The sequence below is a fragment of the Fukomys damarensis genome, unplaced genomic scaffold, assembly GCF_012274545.1.
Source record: "Fukomys damarensis isolate Sample0158 unplaced genomic scaffold, DMR_v1.0_HiC HiC_scaffold_17, whole genome shotgun sequence".
Lineage (NCBI taxonomy): Eukaryota > Metazoa > Chordata > Mammalia > Rodentia > Bathyergidae > Fukomys > Fukomys damarensis.
This window is the reverse complement of record NW_022900929.1, coordinates 31,520,744-31,538,236: the sequence shown is the minus strand read 5'-3', so window position 1 is coordinate 31,538,236 and position 17,493 is coordinate 31,520,744. Positions and strand designations below refer to the sequence as shown.

Genomic DNA, 17,493 nt, shown 5'->3' with positions numbered 1-17,493 from the left:
CAATTGGATGGGACCACAAAGCACAATATCTGCTGTTTACAACAAGAGTCCCCTCAGCTCATTCCCTCCAGGATATTTATTTTGCATTTTTAACGTCAGTTTCTCCCTTTACTTTTTAAATAAGCACAGTGAGAGCTGCCTCTGGCAATGGACGAGGCACAGCTGAATCAGGCACTGAAGTCCATGCTGAACTTTGTTCATCTTTTTGATAGCAAATAATCTTAAGAGACTGAACCCCTGGGAGGGCTCAAGCGTTTTATAATCCGTGTGTGAGAAGTGTCATCCCCATGAGCTGGCGAGTCCTGCATCTGTGGCTGAGCCTCCTGTGCTGTGTGTAGCTGCCCTGCAGGGCTGGCAGTTAGGAGCGACTTGGGCGGATCTGTGCATGCTCTTCCTGGGTTACGCGTGGCTCGTGTCGCAATTTTTGTTCTTTTGATAGAGTCCTGTTTCCTATGTATGCAAAATAAAAATAAGTTTGTTCACGTGCTTTGACTATTTTGCTGGGGATTGAGTGGGACGGAGTATGGGTGCGGGTTCCTGGTGGGGAAGGAGTGCAGGGTTCTGGTTTAGAAGACACTTAGCAGTCACTAAGCCCAAGAGAAAACCATCTGTGAGGAGTTAGGAGACAGGCATTACATGCACAGCTGGTACTGGTGTTGGTTAAGTGGGACGTGGATCTGTTTTCCTTAAGCAGGTGGCCTTTGCTTAAAAATCCCACTTTGGAGCTAGGCAAGGCAGTGGGCATTGATAGTCCCAACTACTGGGGAGGCTGAGGCAGGAGAACTACTTGGGCCCAGGAGTTCAGGGCCAGCCTGGACAACATGGCAAGATTCATCTCAAAAAGAAAATCCAGCTCCTACACAATGAGATGCTGTTCTTCCTACCGACACTGCTGAAGTCCATAGTTGCTGCAGGTAAATTGTGTCTTAGTTGACTCACTTGACTGTGGTCATGCTTGTGAAGAATTTTATTCTGCCTCTGAAGCACTTGTCCCCAAACCTGGCACCTCCCTTAAAAGCTTTCAGTGAACCAAGCTGGGGGTCTCCCTGTCACTTCGAGATCGTCTTTGCGGATTGGTGTTATGGGAGCATCTGGGTACTATGTAGCCCTGCCCTAACCAGTTACAGGGCCATAAAGTGCTCTGCAGAGGGTCTGAGGCAGGGAGATGCACCCCTCTCCCGCCCACATATGCCATGGCTGTCCCAAAAGGCTGGTGGAAGACCATGCAGGCCACCCTTGGAGGTCCTCACCCTGCACCCTGCTGCCTCCCATGCATGCTTATCAGACAGCTTCTCCAGGGGATGCTTCATGCTGGGAGGCATTTGACTTGCTTATGTCTCATGCTGGTTTGTTTCTGTCTTTGAAAGGAGATTGAAAAGACCCATTTCCTGATAAAACTAACTTGGGTACAGCTGCAGCGCCAAGTACCACACAGCTGTAAAATCACCTTAAGAGTGCAGAAAGCCACTAGGCATGGTGGCACATGTCTGTAGTCCCTAGCAACTCTGGAGACTGAGGTAGGAGAATCACTTGAGCCTAAGAGTTCAGAGCCAGTCAGTGATATTGGGAGATGCTGTCTTGTAAAAAAGAAGTGTGAAAGTGCACAAAAAGGCCAGTTTCTAAACATAGTGGCCCAGGGTGAGTGGAGCATGGTAGAGGGACTTCAAAATAAGTTTACAGTGAACACCTGAGAAACCACAACCTTGGTTCTACGGTGATCCTTACAGTCACAAGTACTTAAGCTTGTCCTACAGCCCCTATGTGCTGCGTGTTAGGGCACTGAGAGCCTCTCTGGCCTTAGAATAAGGCAGTTCATCCTCATGCTGAGCTCTACCCTTGCTTCCTCCAGTCTGGGCTGATTCTGATCTCCCTGATACCATCACACAGAAGCCTGGATTGTGGTGAGTGCAGAGCTCTACCTTGGCTGGAGCTTTGCTGGGTGCTTGTACTGGGTGCATGTGCTGGGCCTACCACCAGCTCACAGTCCAAATTTGGCTGCTCATCTGCCCCTGAGGTGGCATCCAGCAGAGCCCAGGTGTGCCCTGTCTCAGGAATCCTTAAACTCCAGTACCACAGCAGGATGGGTCCAGGCCTACTCTCAGACACACCTGGGCCTCCTCTTGTGCCTCCCATTTCCTCAGCAGCCCACACTACACCTGGAGATGTGGGGGAGTAGGAGGCCCTAGGGACCCTGTGATGCCCTTTCTTTGGGTTCTTCTGCTGAAGGGTGTTTTTTTGTTGTGGTGGTTGTTGTTTGAGGTTTTTATGTTTGTTTGATTTTTGAGATAGTGTCTTGCTATGTAGTTCAAGCTGGCGTTGAACCCACTTAGGTAACCCAGGCTGGCCCTGAACTCATCGTGATCCTCCTGCCTCAGCCTCCTGAGTGCTGGGATTACAAGTGTGTACCATTAAAGATGTTTTTACTCTTCAGCCTTTAGCTGTATATTCTGAAAAAAACCTGACCAGTTCTGTTTGTTTTGTACCAAGGGTGCTGCCCTTGGGTTACTTGCCCTCCTGGTACTGACAGAGTGAGCAGGAAGAGCTCCAAGGTTTGTGCCATGTCCTTCCCCATCCAGTAACTTTCCTCCAGTAAAATGGGAACAGGACTCATTTTCAAACCCAAGGTCATGTCTTGAGGTGGCAAACCCAGAGCTCTTTTTTATCTGTCTTTCCCGGTTTCACTGAATCTGCAAAGAAGTTGGTAACTTCTGTCCAGGCAGAAGCACAGAAACGTTGAGCAATTTCTGAGATAGAAGAAGGCAGGTGGAGTTGATGGAGAAGAAGACAGAAGCCAAGGCTTGGTGCTGGAGGTACTGGGAAGGAAAGAGCTGCTCCCCAACAAGCTCCACACAGGCCAGTGAGGGCAGGAGGCAGGCAGGGCAGGGCACAGCAGTGCCCAGGTACCAGCCCTGCCTGCATGGGAGCCGTCTGCAGGAAGAGGCCACACAAGGCTGCTCTGCCCTAATGCTCCTGCAGCATGGTTGCAGGTGAGCTGTTGGGCATAATTCCTTAACTTGAAGAAGTGGCTTACACACTTTCTAAGCTGTCAGTTGACTCATTCATGGTCCCTGGACCTGTGCTCCCTTTGGATCTCATGTGTCCGTAGTGGCCCATGTGTTAAAGGCTTGGTCTCCAGCTTGGTGTGTGCAGCTGGGAGTGGGGAACCTTTAGCCGTGGGTCTTGATCACTGGGGATGTCCTTGAAGGGGTCACTGGATCCTAAGCCCTTTGCTTCCTTTTTCTTCCATTCCTGGCCATGAGATAAATCACTCTACACCCCCTCCACACACACACACACACACACACACACGCACACACACATTTCTACCAGGATGTACTGCCTTAACAAGAGACAAATCCACAGGGCCTGAAACCTGCAAGATTGAAAGCCAAACAAGCCTTTGGTTGGCTATCTTGGGTATTTGTCACAGTAATGAGAAGCTGATGAATGCAGTCTCTGTCCAGGCCATGGAGAGACTCTTAGCAAAGTGGAACCTCAGAGACCTGGGAGAAAGAATGAACATTGTTTCCCCACCAGCACAATCCCAGTGCCACCATGGACATCTTCACTGGCGCCAGAGAAATAGCACGACTTTGTTGGCCTCTTCATGCACCTTTGAGCACTGCATCGTTTTCCACAGAGGGTCACCTACTATTTAGAATGCTTTGTAACAAGTAAGACTCCTCATCCCTCTTTCTGTCACTGAGTAGGAGGGAGAGAACCCTTGCATTCTGATACCTTCTCCAGGTTCTCCTAAGAGACCATGCTCATGCAAAGAAGAAACCAAGAGGCACCACACACTTCACCCCCATGCCACACATCACTGTGCTGTGTTCTTTGTGTGGCCACTTCTGTGTATACTGCCCACTGAGAGCTATATTTGTCATCTTTGCATGGCAGGGACAAAGTACCAGGAATACACAACTCAGAGAAGAAAAGGTTGGTTTTGATTTCCATTTTCAGAGGGTCCAGCCTGGTTTGCTGGCTCCAAGACAAAAATGGCATGGAAAAAGCAACCCACCCCCTTTTCCCCTCTGTCACAAGCAGTTTTGCTCTTCTGTGGGCTCCCAACATGATGTTCTATCTCTCCACAGGCTCAGAAACATTGGCGCAAACCTGCCATGGACTACAACCTCTGGAACTGTGAGCCAAAGTAAATTTTCACTCCTCATAAGTTGATCACCTCAAGAGTGGTCACATCAGCAGGAAGCTGACTGACACAGATAACCTGTGCTGCTGTGTCTCTTCCTCTGCCCATGTGGTGGGTACAGTGCCCTCTTGTGCATGATATAGTGGACACATGGTGATTGCCAAGACCACAGCCCCAGCACAACCCAGAGGGAGGTGGCAGGATTAGAATTGGTCCTGTTGCCACCCCCATGAGGGAATCTCCCTCTGACACCAGCAGGGTTTAGGGAGGATCATGGCTTTGCTTTTATGTAAGGAGTTGGGCCCTGTGCAGGTGCTGAGGGCATAGAGAGAAGTGCAGAGGCTCAGTCTATTCCATCAATGCCAGCCATGCTGCAGAGGGGCTGTCTGGACTCCAGGAATCACAGGCAGTCCTGATAGCAGAAGCTGGTGTGTCACCTGCCACAGAGCAGCACTCAGCATACACCCAGGAGTCGAAACTGGCAGCAAGCATGTACATGTGCAAAGAGCCAGAATCATCCAAAGAAGAAAGGGGCCATGGTGTGGATGTAGCTCATTGCTCAGTGTCAGAAGCATGGTCCTCTGTGTGGAATGTGTGAGTCTTTAAGAGGTGGGAGGTCATTGGCACTGCTCTGGAGAGATTAGTTATGAGAGAAGAGCAAGGTGGCCCCTCCTCAGCTCTGGCTTCCTGTTGGAAGGAAGCCACGTGGCCTGGCCCTCTCCTGCCATGATGCCACCCACCAGGAATCCTTCATCAAAGCCAAGTAAATGGAAGTACTGCATCTAGGACTTTCAGCCTCTACCACAATCCCTGTTCTTTTTCCAAGCCTGAAGTATTTGTTATAGCAACAGAAAACAGATTAATGCAAAGGGGATTTAACATCTTGCCTCAAATTGTACAAGGAGAAATGCTTTTAGATGTATGTTCTATGCCAGCACTGAAGATGTTCATTAAAAATGTAATGTGGAGCCAGGCGTGGTGGCACACACCTGTAATCCCAGCACTTGGGAGGCTGAGGCAGGAGGATCGCTGTGAGTTCAAGACCAGCCTGGGCTACATAGTGAGTTCTAGGTCAGTCTCAACTACATAGTGAGACTCTGTCTCAAGAAACAAAAACAAAAGCAAAAAATAGTAATAATAATAAAAAATGTAATGTGAGTCAATATGTTATTTTACATGTTCATCAGCTAGATTAAAAAAGTAAATGGATAAAAATTAGTAATGATGTATTCAGCCCAATATATGAAAATCTTATTATTTCAACATATAACAACATACAATATATTTACACAAAATGTCATGTGCTTCCCTGTGCTACCTTTGGAATCTTGTATGTATTTTGTGCTCAATGCTCTCTTGGAGGAGCCACATTCCGAGTGCTCAGTAATGACCCAGGGCTGACTTACTACATAGTGCATACCTGGAAACCCAAGAAAATGTTCAGCTCCAATGTTCTGACTGGTAACTTATAGGAAGATCCACTAAAATCAAAATTAGCAAAATTGGGTGCTGTTGTTGCTGTCAGGGCTTGGGATGGAACCAGGGTCATGCGCACAGTAGGCCATCACTCTACCCCAGAGCTTCATCCCCTGTCCTTAGCTATAAAATGGTTGATTGGGGTGAAAACTCAGACTCCTGTGACAGCATAGTATGCAGCTTCCAGTGGACCAAACTAGTTGTCTCAATTAACTCTGTGATCATGCTGCCCCTGTAATAATCCTCAGTCTAAAGGTCAGGAGCCAAGTCCTGGGAAGTGGAAGGGTGGGTGTGAGCTGCCCTAGCATCCTTGTTGGGGATGGGATGGCTGTATCCCACTGTAGCTCAGTGTTTCATCCAGGTGCTGCTGGGGACCCAAAGGGAGGAGACACAGGACGGGGATATCAAGAGGGCTAGCAGGACACCAGAGCTCCAATTCTAAGAGGTAAAGCTAGTGCTGACTCTTGGATCTCTGCCCCAACTACCTCCTAGCCACAAACTAGTCTCTTTAGGTTCCCACCAAGATCTCCATGACTTCATCAGGATCTCTATGATCTCACCAGGATCTCTGTGACTTCACCAGAATCTCTATGACTTCACCAGGATCTCTGTGATCTTGTCAGGAACTCTGTGACTTCACCATGATCTCTATGACCTTACTAGGATCTCTGTGACCTCACCAGAATCTTTGTGGCCTTACCAAGATCTCTGTGATCTTACCAGGATCTCTGTGATCACATCAATATCTCTGTAATTTCACCATGATCTTTGTGACCTCACCAGGATCTCTATGACCTCATTAGGATCTCCATGATCTCACCAAGATCTCTAGGAAGAGGCCAACTGTGTCCTGAGGACTCCTTCCCTTTACCTAGAAAGTGTGCTGAGGAGGCACAGGGTGGCGAGGTTTATAGGCAACCTCAGTGGCTGACCCACAATGTGGAGCTTGAGGATGGCTGGGCAGGAGCGCATGTTGCTACTCATCTTAAGGTCTGTATTGGAAGTCAAGCTCATATTTTTATTTTTTGTTTACTTATGCAAGTCATACATGCTCATTGCAGAAAAAAGCAGATTGTATTGAAAAGCACACAGATGAAGGAAAATGAATGTCCCAGGAGTTGCTTACATAAATCCCTGATCTTGGGGAGCCCATTTTGCTCCAGCTCTTTTTCAGCACTTGAACATTCTCCCGCCTCTTCCCCAGTAACGATTAAATGGTGTCCCTCATCTTTTTTTCTTCAATACTATGAATTGGACCCAGGGCCTTCACAGTGAGCTTCATTTCCAGGCCTTTATTAGAGTCTGCTAAGTCGCTAATTGGTAAAAGTTTGGGATCCTAGTTGAATCCTCCTGCCTCAGCCCCCAGAGCAACCCTTTTATAGCCACTCTCATCAGACTTTTGAGTTCAAGTTTGTCTTCCATTTTGAACTAATAAATTTTTTATGCATTCAGAATAATGTGTGTGGCTTCTGCACAAGACTGGAGATTTTTTAACAGGGACTGATTAGAAAATTTTTCTAGTACCTCACTATTGACTGGGGAGCAGGGAATGGAGTCTTCTAAACATAATTTCATAAGGAGTAAAACCTGCTTTATAAGGGGTATGTGCACCTAACTCTAAGGACAGCCAAAGGCAGCAGGGTGAACCATCATTCACCAGTTTCCAACATCAGTTTGGTCAGAGCAGATTTTATGGTCTAACTCATCTGTTCCATTTGCCTCAAGCTTTGGGGTCAAGGAGGCATAGTGGAGTTTCCAGTTTATAGCTAGTGCCCTACTGACTGAGTTATACAGGTTACAGAGGTGGAGCCATTGTAAGATCAAATGAACACCGGTAGTCTGAATCTGAGTTAATTCTTGAAGAAGTTTCTTTGCCACCACAGTAGCAGTCTTCCACCAAGTAGCATAGGTCTCTGTCCTACCTGAGAAGGTATCTATGAAAACTAGGAGGTAACAGTAGCCACCCACTGGTGATTTGATCTCTGTGAAATCCACTTTCCAGTGTTCTCCAGGATTTCTGTCCCAGAATCTGACCCCAAGGGTTTGCAGATGGGCCTTGGTGGGGATTTACTTGTATAGTTTAGGCACCTAAGGGAGGCCTTGGGGACCAGCTCTTGCAGCTTTGAGAAGCAGTATCTTGGAGCTAGAAGTTTGGCCATCTTGGAGCCCCCAGGTGAGTGACCGAATGCAGCTGCTGGATGATCTGTCATCCTAATGCCTGGGGGATGTAGATGGGACCATCTGGAAATTTCCCCCCCTTTAGGGATCTTTCTTTGCTTGAAGCTGGCTTGCTTCTTTGTCTTCCTCTTCATTGAAAGTGGAGCTAGTCAGGAGCAAAGGGAGAGGGAGGACTCATGGTAGGCAGGATGACTAAGGATTCAGCTAGCCTTAGAGCTGCCTCCCTGGCTGCACAATCTGCAAGCTGATTTCCCTTAGCCTTGGGTGTATTGTTCGTTTGGTGACCCTGAATGTGAGTGATGGCTACCTCTTGAGAAGCCATATGATCTCTAGGAGAAACATCTCTTCTTTGTTCTTGACAGTCTTTTCTGTGGCGGTTAGGAACCCTGTCTCCTTGTAAATGCTCAAGTGGCTATGTAGAGTAGCAAAGGCATACTTATGTCAGCATATACATTTATCTTCTTTTCTTTTCCCCATCTCAAGGCCTGGGCCAAGGCAATCATTTCTGCCTTTTGGGTTAGGTCCCCTTTGGGCAGAGGCTGAGCCCAAATGACTTGATCAACTGTAGTCACTACAGCTCCCACCCTCCAAACCCACTTACCACCATGCTGCTTCCATCTGTGGAGAGGGTGGCACCTGCCTCAGCCAAGAGGGTGTCTGTTAAGTCCAACTGCCCTCCCCAGGCCTGGTATAGTGCTTACTCACAGTTGTGAATTGGGATGTCAGGGTCATCATCTGGCATCAGTGTAGCCCAACTGGGAAACTGTCCTGCTGAGAAGACTATGTGAGGCTGGTCAAGCAACAGGCTTTTGCCATCCATTTGTTAGTAGCTCCCTGAGCAGAGTCTCTACTGGGTGAAGGTCAGTTAGGACTAGGTCTTGTCCGAGGGTCAACTTATCAGCCTCCTTGACCAACAAAGCTGCGGCAACTACCACCAAAGACATGAAGGCCACCCTGAGGCCTCGGGGTCTAATCGTTTAGAAAGATAGGCTGCAGGGTGTGTCCAGGATCCCAAAGATTATGTCAAGACTTCCTTGGCAATTCTTCTTACCTTGTGGATGAATAGATGAAAAACTATTGCTGCTATTGATGCATAACATACTGCTATTACTGGTCTTTTTGTATATATATAAATATACACACATATATATATAATTTGAATTTTTGGAAACTTTAACTGTGCTGTCAACTTTGGAAAAAGTTATCCCAATTTACTGTGTTGAGTTGGCATTGTACAGAAATTGACAGCCATATTGGTCTAGAAATGTTAATTTTTTAATTTTTATTTTAATTTTATTTTTTTTTCCATTTGTACAGGGGTAATGCATTGTATTAAATATGTAAGGTCAAATCTACGTGGGTTTGATTACAGAAAGTAATAAAGTATTCTCTAAATAACGAAAAAAATAAGATAAGACTACAAGAGCAAGAAACAATTTAAATATGTTCAGGGACCATTTCATCTTCAGAATTAAGGATTATTTTAATCTTACATCACTGCCTTTTCTCTTTTACTTTCCTTTTTAGTTTTATTTTAGGATTCCCTATTTTTAATGTTCATACAGAGATTTCTTTAATTGAAATACCGAATAGTTTCTCTGGTGTGAAAAACTATAATAGTACACAGGATCCTAATGAGATAATTAATAATGTGAAATAGGAAGTAAAGGACTAAAGGTGTAGGGAAAGTGGGAAGGGTGGGGGAAAGGTAATAAGGGAGAGGAAAAATATGAGAAATTGAAAAAATGGAAATAAAGTGTTTGTAAATGGGGATGGGAGGGGGGGTGAAGGGAGGGCAGGGACAAGGGGAAAAAATGAGAATCAAGACCTATCATGTAAAGGTACAAGATCCCAATAATGAATGTAACTGTATTGTATACCTAGATTGTACCAATAAACTCAATAAAAAGAGAGAGAGAGAAAGAAAAAAAAAAAAGATTTAGCAACACTGGGTAGTGCCAGGGCCAGGGCTGATACCAGAGCTCTTTTCAGATTCTGGAAGGCCTTTTCTTCATCTATTCACCATTCTAGAGGTTGATTTCCTGCCATTGCAGAATGGAGGGGCTACACTATCTCAGCAAACCCAGATATCCATATTGGACAATATCCAGCAGCACCTAGGAATTCTTGTACCTGTTTCTTGGTAGCTGGTGTGGATATCTGGAGGATGGCCCTTTTCCTGGCCTGGGACAAAGCTCTTCTTCTGAGATTTCATACCCCAGCTATGATACTTTAGGGGCACAGAGTTGTGCCTTCTTGTTCAAGGCACAGTAGCCCAACTCCTCTAGTAGCTGAAGAAGCACTTTTGTCCCCTTCAGACATTCTGAATAGCTAGTACCACCTAATAAAAAATCATTGAAGCAGGGTGGTGGGATAAAAAACTCACCAATTCTTTCTAGAGGGCCTCACCAAACAGGACAGGTGCATTTTTCAATCCTTGAAGCATTTGGGTCCTGGTGAGCTGGCATGAGTCTCTGGAAACTGGATCAGCCCACTGGAAAGCAAAGATAGGCTGGCTAGCTGGGGCAGGGGCACACTGAAAAAAGTATCCTTTAAATCTAGTACAGTATGCACTTGGTGCTCAGGAGACAGCAAACTCAGGAGGGTGTATGGGTTGGGGACAGTAGGGTGCAGTTACCACTTGCTAGAACATCTCTCAAGTCCTGGACCAGTAATCTGACATGCCCACCTTCTGTACTGGCAGGAACAGGGTGTTCCATGAAGACTGACAGGGAGTTAATATCCCAAAATCCAGCAACCCTCTTAATGTGAGGCACTATCCCATTTGGCCTTGGAGTATTGTCGATCTCTCACAAGCGTGGCTGTCGACAAGAGCTCAACTATCACTGGAGGGTGGTAAGCAGCTGAACTCCATGGATTAGTTTCTGCCCCCACCTTTGGGAACTCCACCTGGAGTCTATCCAATAGGCCCTCAGGGCTTGCCTCCTCTGGGTTTTCTTCCTCCAAGAAGAAATACACCTCAGACAGGATAGTGGTCAAGAACAATTGATATGAAGGGAGTGACATCTGAGGCTTGATTGGAGTGGAAGAAATGGTGGCCTTTAGTTTATGAAGGAGGTCTCACCCCAGCAAGGGGAATGGCAGTCCAGTATCACTAGAAAAGAGTAACTTATCTTGATCCCAGGCTCGCCATTTGTTCACTGGTGAACAGGCCGTTTTGGGCTACTGCCGTGGACCCCTGAATGGGAATGGGTTGTGATGAAAGCTCTCCCAGAGGAGTACTGACCTCTCAGCAACAGTATCCACCAGGAAACAGACCCATTTGCCCCCTACTTCATCATTCACCAGGGGCTCCTAGGGGCCAAGCGAGGAACAGCCCTGGCCTCCTCAGTCTGAATCTTCCTTTCCCCTGGGTGTCAGGAGGGATACTGCAGAGGCCCTGCAGGGGCATTCATTTTTCCAGTGCCCTTCCTCCTTGTAATAGGCACATTGATTTCTGCCCAATGGCAGGTGTCCTCCTGGATTTCTAGGCACCTGCCCTTTGAGCTTCCCAGAGTCCCTTGGGGTACCCTCTGATGGCTGCTGCCAAGGTCTTTGCTTGTTTCTTTTCTTTTTTTTTTGTTTGGATTGAGTTTGCTTGTTTCTTGACTGATTTTTTTGCCATAACTGTGGCCAATTTTTGTTTTTCTGAATCCCTATTGTCAGACACCTTTTGAGCTACTTCTAATAGCTGAGATGTCTTCATTCCTGGGAATCCCTCCAATTTTTATAATTTTCTCCTAATATCAGGTGCAGACTGAATAACTTAACCCAAATTTATAGCTCTACTATTCTCTGGAGCTGAGGGGGTCTAATTTGTAAACCCAGAAGGCCTCTTGGAGTCTCTCCAGGAATTCAGCAAGGGGCTCCTCTGGTCCCTATGTTACTTCAGTGGTTTTTGATAGATTTATGGTTTCTGAGCCACTGCCCAGATTCTGTTCAACAAGTTCTGGTGAAAGATGATCAAAGACTGAAAGCCCTCCCAACAAAACCATTCTAGCCTCAAACCTAATCCTGTCTCACTCCTCAGCAGTAAACAGGGTCAGTAACAAATCTTGACAGTCATCCCAGGTTGGTAGATGAGTCCTAAAGATTGACTCAATCAGGGAAGTCAGAACCTGGGGCTTCTCAGAGAATGGTGGATTCTGTGTTTTTCAGCTGTAGAGGTCAGACGTGGAAGAGGAATGGGTGGGTTCCTGGTCCTTCTCCATCACAGGCAAAGGCAAGAGAGTCTCCCTCAAAGGCAAGAGAGTCTCTGGATTGTGTCTTCCCGAGGTGGTGACATCCTTCCAGGATTGGAGATGCTTTCATATGGGTGAAGATGTAGTGGGGCTTCAAGTAGAGGAAGAAATGAGGGAGCTGGGGGCAGATGGGTTGGGACAGACAGGAGAGGGGGGTGAACTAGGGTTATACAGAAGTGGACAGGGGAGGACTTCCTCAGCATCTGACTGCTTCAGAACCAGTTTCTGTTTCTCTGGAGTTTGCCCATTGGAAGGGAGAACAGCTTTGGGAAACACGCAGCTTTGAATAGGCCTTTGTGGCACAGGCCTTTAGCCATGGAGGAGGGTGCTGCTGCACTAGAGTAAACCAGGAGTCGATGTAAGGGAACTGATCAGAGTGTCCTGGTGACCTGGTAACAATCTTCCAAACTGCTTGAACTAAGTCAGGGACAAGGGACCCCTCAGAGGGCCAGTCCACACCGAGAGGGCCACTCAAGCTTGCAAAAAGTTCAAAGTTTGTTCTTGACATTTTCACTCCATAATCATCAGAAAATCCTGAGGAAAAAATTCTAAGCATGCAGACCAGGGATGTAACACGTTGTGAGAATGATGACTCCATAGCAGAGAGACTTAGGGCAGGCAGGAGATACCCAAGAATAGGACCCACAAGAACAATAAAAATAAAAGAAGACCGAGTGGTGTGAGGGAGAAGATATCAAAGGAATCACTTGTTAGACCCTGACAGTATATCAATTAAAGGTGAGTCTCTGTTAAGAGTTTCCTCAAGCTTTGAGAGGGGCTGGGGAGGCCCATGTATTGATGTCAAAGGCTCAGATGCCACTGATGTTTCCACTGGAAAAAGGTAAAGAAGCTCCAAAATGCTTCCTTCTGTAAGGGTAATAGGATATCCTCAACTGCAAGGTCAACAGGGGTCCTGGATACAAGGGGAGGGGAAAAGGTGCCGCCCTCAGAATGACAAAGCCACTGATGATCAGAGGATGTCCTCAAAACTTGGTTCAAGGAGTCAGAAACCCAAGAGAGAAAACACTGATGGTTATAGTTACACAGGGACCACCCAAAGCAGAGGTCAATAAAAAGCAGGTGAGTGAGAACTGACTGAATTAATTATCCTTCTTTGCTTGGCCACAGGCAGGACACGGGGAAGGCGTAAAGGTGGAAAAAAAAAAATGGACCTTAAGTCGGGACTCAAAATCAGGTCATTCCCCAAACTGAAAGGCACCTCAGTTATGCCAGTCATTCAGCTTCAGGTCAGTGGAGGAGTGCTGAGGACGTTGGCCTGGAAGATAGAGAATTTGGCACTGTTGGAGCCAGTGAGGTCTGTCCCAAAGTATGACATGTATGACATGTGAGGCACTGAAGGGATGGTGTGGGGAAGAATAAGATAGTGGGAAAGCAGTCAGGGGAGTCCTGGTAAAAAGAGGTCAGCTACAATTCAGAAAAAGAAGAAAGGTCCAAATGTTTAGGGACAATGGGGACATCCAGACAGAGAAAATCCCTAGTGCTTATGCGGTACACCCTTGAATGATGTCACAACAGACAAAAGATAGGAGTGTTCCTCTGTGGGAAGGAATCACTCAGTTAGTCAGCTGGCCACGGGCCTCTGCCACTTTAAGGACTGTCCAGGCTTTAGGGCATATTTATCCCATCACAAGAACACCCACTTGGCCTTTCTTAGACACGTCCACAGAATCACAGCACAACCTCATTCAGACCTCACAACTCCGAGGGGGAGAAATCTCCTTTTTTGTCATGGGGCATGGACGGGACAGTCTATAACTTACACTGCCCATTCTATTAATATACCCATTCATATAGCAGCCATTCAGAGGTTAAAAATATTCTAAACCCTTTCCTGGGGATTTCCAGAATGGTGAACTTGTAGCCAGAGCCAGGACCAGACCAGACCAGACCAGAGGGCCATCTCAGTCAGCGTCCTGACCTTAGGAGAGGCCCAGAGAATGCCTTCATCAAGGACTATTGTTCTCCACCAGAACCAGAAGGATTCTTACCTGCAGACCAGACCAGGTGGACTCTGGAAAATTTGGAGGGTGTCCCAGGCATCTCTGCAGTCCCTTCAGTGTCAGCAATGAGACTATGGGGCCCTGAAACATCTTAGGGGTACCTCCTCCCATAGTTTGCTGCCACAGACAGGAGGGACCTCAGCAAGGCCAGTGTACCCATTGTGGCAATCTCACTTGGGCCTACAGCTGTTATGGATGAGTGAGTTAGAACAACAGAGATTGTGCCATACTCTGCATCAGATTGGAGTCTATGAAAGCCGGCAACTGAGAGGGGACTAGTGCCCAAAAAGTTCTCTCTGCCCTGAAAAACAGCTTAATTTCTCCTTTTAAGTCATGCTTTCATTCAGGGAGGGCTCAAAGGAACTTTACAGAACAGAATCATACCAGGTTAGTTGCGGGGCACGAGGAAGTTTCACATACTAGGCGAGCTACAAAACATCCTGAAACTGCAGCAAGTTTACTATCAAACAGGATGCAGGAGTTTGGGGTGTTTTGTCTAAGCACAAGCACACATTGGTTGGTAAGATTCAAGATGTAGTCAGGTTCGTTATCATAATAGAGCCCAGGACCCTGTTGCCTGTATGGAGCGGAGAAGTCTTGCTGACTCCCAGGGTTTAGGCTCAGGGAAAGACCAGCCTTTATTGTGATGCCCACTGTGGTTGGCATATGATGACAATATGAACACTGATGCTGCCCCATTGAAAAATAGCACAAGCCCAGGTGTGATGACATAGCCTGTGATCCCAGCACTCTGGGAGGCTGAGGCAGGAAGGTTGTAAATTTAAGCCCCACCTGGGCAACTTAGTGACTTAGGGAGACCCTGTTTCAAAATTGAAAATTAATAAAAGGCTGGGAATATCTGAGTGCCAAGACCCAATACCACAAAGGAAAAGGAAAGAAAAAAGAAATGGACTGAGATCTTTGTTATTTTTCACTCCTTGCAACCCCCACACTTATTTTGTATTTTGTGTTTACAATTCCCTTGCTTTTCTTTATAATTGTACCCTATGTGTCATGTGTTTTGTTCCATTTTGAAATTTATGATATTAATATATTTCTCCAATTTTCTTTTTTGCTCAAGTTGCTGCTAATTTTCTTCTCATAAACAGTGTTCTGCTCAGTGTGCATCTCACTTTTTTATGTACATCAGTGCTTATTTCCTCAGCATAAGATATTAGACCTAAATTGCTGTATCAAAGCATATGTATGTCTTTTAGGGCTTTTGACATACATTATCTCCAGGAAGAGTTTACTGATTTATTCTACCAGGCTCTGGCAGCTCTGTGAGATTGGCAATTATATATGGAAGATCATTATGACTGTAATAACTCTGGATGGATTGTAATGAATAATAATGAATTTGGATGAGTTATAATGATCTTTATAATTATAATGAGATATAATTATGATGATTTAGTCCCTAAATAATTGTCAGTTTAGGCCGGGGATTTAGCTCAGCAATTCTACTGCCTGCCTCACAAGCACAAGGTCCTGAGTTTGATCCCTGGTGCCCCCAAAATAAAAAAATTGTCAATTTGAAGAGAGAAGCCCCATTCTTTGTTTTTTTAACTACATAGATCCCCCACTGTTGTAGGAATCATGTGTGTGTGCGCATGCACACACATGCACATGTGTGTGGTACTGGGAATTGAACCCAGGACCCAGGGCCTTCACCCTGAGCTACGTCTTCAGCCTGTTATTATTATTATTATTATTTTGACAAGGTCTTGCTGTCTTTAAACTTGCAATCTTTCTTCCTCAGCCTCCTAGAGTGTTGGTATTACAGCCACCAACCCTGGCTTGGGAAGTCTGTGAATGACAAAACCCAGACCAGCAACATAAAGCTCTTACTGAAAGAAGAGGATTAAGGAGAAAATACGAAGCACAGTGTTCCTATTATTTGTGAAATACGTACAACACATAGCACCGACTCTAGGTAGCGTCAATGTACACACATGAAATATGGGTTCAGGGCACAGCCACTGAGCACTACAGGCAATTCCACTCCTCACTCACCGGTTCAGGCAGGAACATCAGGAGCTGCCCCATTCCCAAGTGCGGGGGCAGCAGAGCAGCACAGCAGTCACCACTGCCGTCCCTCAAGGACAGCAGACCCTCCCTGCTGTGCGCCTGGGTGTCGTCAGCCCGGAGTTCAGCAGCACCAGAGTCCTCACCTCAGCTGCTTGGCAAGTGAGCTGCCTGACAAGTGAGCTGCCCTAGGGGCTGTGCAGCGCAGCTCTGTTCCCACCAGATCCTCTACTCCAGCCATGGTGTCCTCACCACCTCTCAACAGGAGCAGCTCTGCCTGGCTCGGTTTGTCCACTCCACACCTAGCCTGCTTTACCCTGTCTGTTGAGCACATCACACGCATTTCCAGGTCTGCCGCCCAGGGTGGCTGGTGTGGGGGTGTGTCACGTGGCAGGGTTGGCTCCCAAAACACACAGAGCTCTATCCTGGGGCCTCCAAGAAGGTTTCCCTTTCTCAAGGATGGGACTGAGGTTGCTGGCACTGGTCAAGCCTGTTCAGCTTGCTTGGCTCTTTGCTGTGGCATCTGGGATTGCTGCAGCTATCCTGTGACTAAGCAGGAAAGGCCAAGACAATCACAGAGGCACTGGCTTCATACCGGTGAACTTCTGAACCAGTGAGCTAATTCTTCATTTTCTATTACCTAAAAACATTCTTATTAATGAGATGTTCTATTGGCTATCTCATGCAATAGTTTTGGGAATTATGTGTAGTTTTTCTGAAGGCTAAGTGCAGTGCCTAGTAGTATTAAACACTGGATTATAAGGTATCACACGCTTGGTCAGCACCCACAGGTCCCGCTACTTAGGGTACCTCCGCTCCGAGGCACAGACTGGCCGGGTAAGCTGAGGACAGGCTCATGATAGTTGTGTCCCCTGCTGCTGAGCAGCTGTCCATGACCTTAGGCAAGTTGTGCCCTTCGGTTGACTTTGATTTCATAGGCTCCTTGTAAAATATTACCAAAGCTTTTTCAGCTCTAAAATTCTTTGATTCTGTTTCTTTCTTCTAGAAATATTTTTCCTTCATAGGATGCAGAAGCCAGGCTGAGAGAACCAGAGAGCAGCATTCAGAGTGGAAAGAGTGGGACACTTTATAAAGAGCCCTGGGATTTCCTGGTCTCCCTGCAAGCCTCCTCATGTGATGCCAGGTCACCTTGGCAGTGGCCACAGCAGAGCTGCTGACCAGTGACCTGAAACACTTCCTGCACCAATGAGATGTTCTCTGTGTGTTCTGTGTCTAGCCTAGCAGCACTGGTGCCACAGGACCATGAGCACTAAAATGTAGACAGTGAGACCAAGGAACTCAACTTTTAAATGTCACTTAATTTTTATTACATCAAGTAGCCATCTGAGGCCAGTGGCTTTCATATTAGACAACGTAATTCTAGAATCCAGCCCTGACT

At 46.6% G+C, this 17,493-nt stretch overlaps 1 long non-coding RNA gene across 1 annotated transcript; it reads right to left on the bottom strand.

Annotated features, from left to right (window-relative positions):
- Positions 1 to 328: 328 nt before the first annotated feature.
- LOC117286526 lies at positions 329 to 16,543 on the bottom strand. The gene is made up of 3 exons (XR_004517704.1): positions 16,083 to 16,543; positions 10,191 to 10,298; positions 329 to 450 (listed from the first exon to the last, which is right to left on the bottom strand). It is a non-coding gene; the product is annotated as an uncharacterized LOC117286526 (long non-coding RNA).
- Between the last annotated feature and the right edge of the window lie 950 nt (positions 16,544 to 17,493).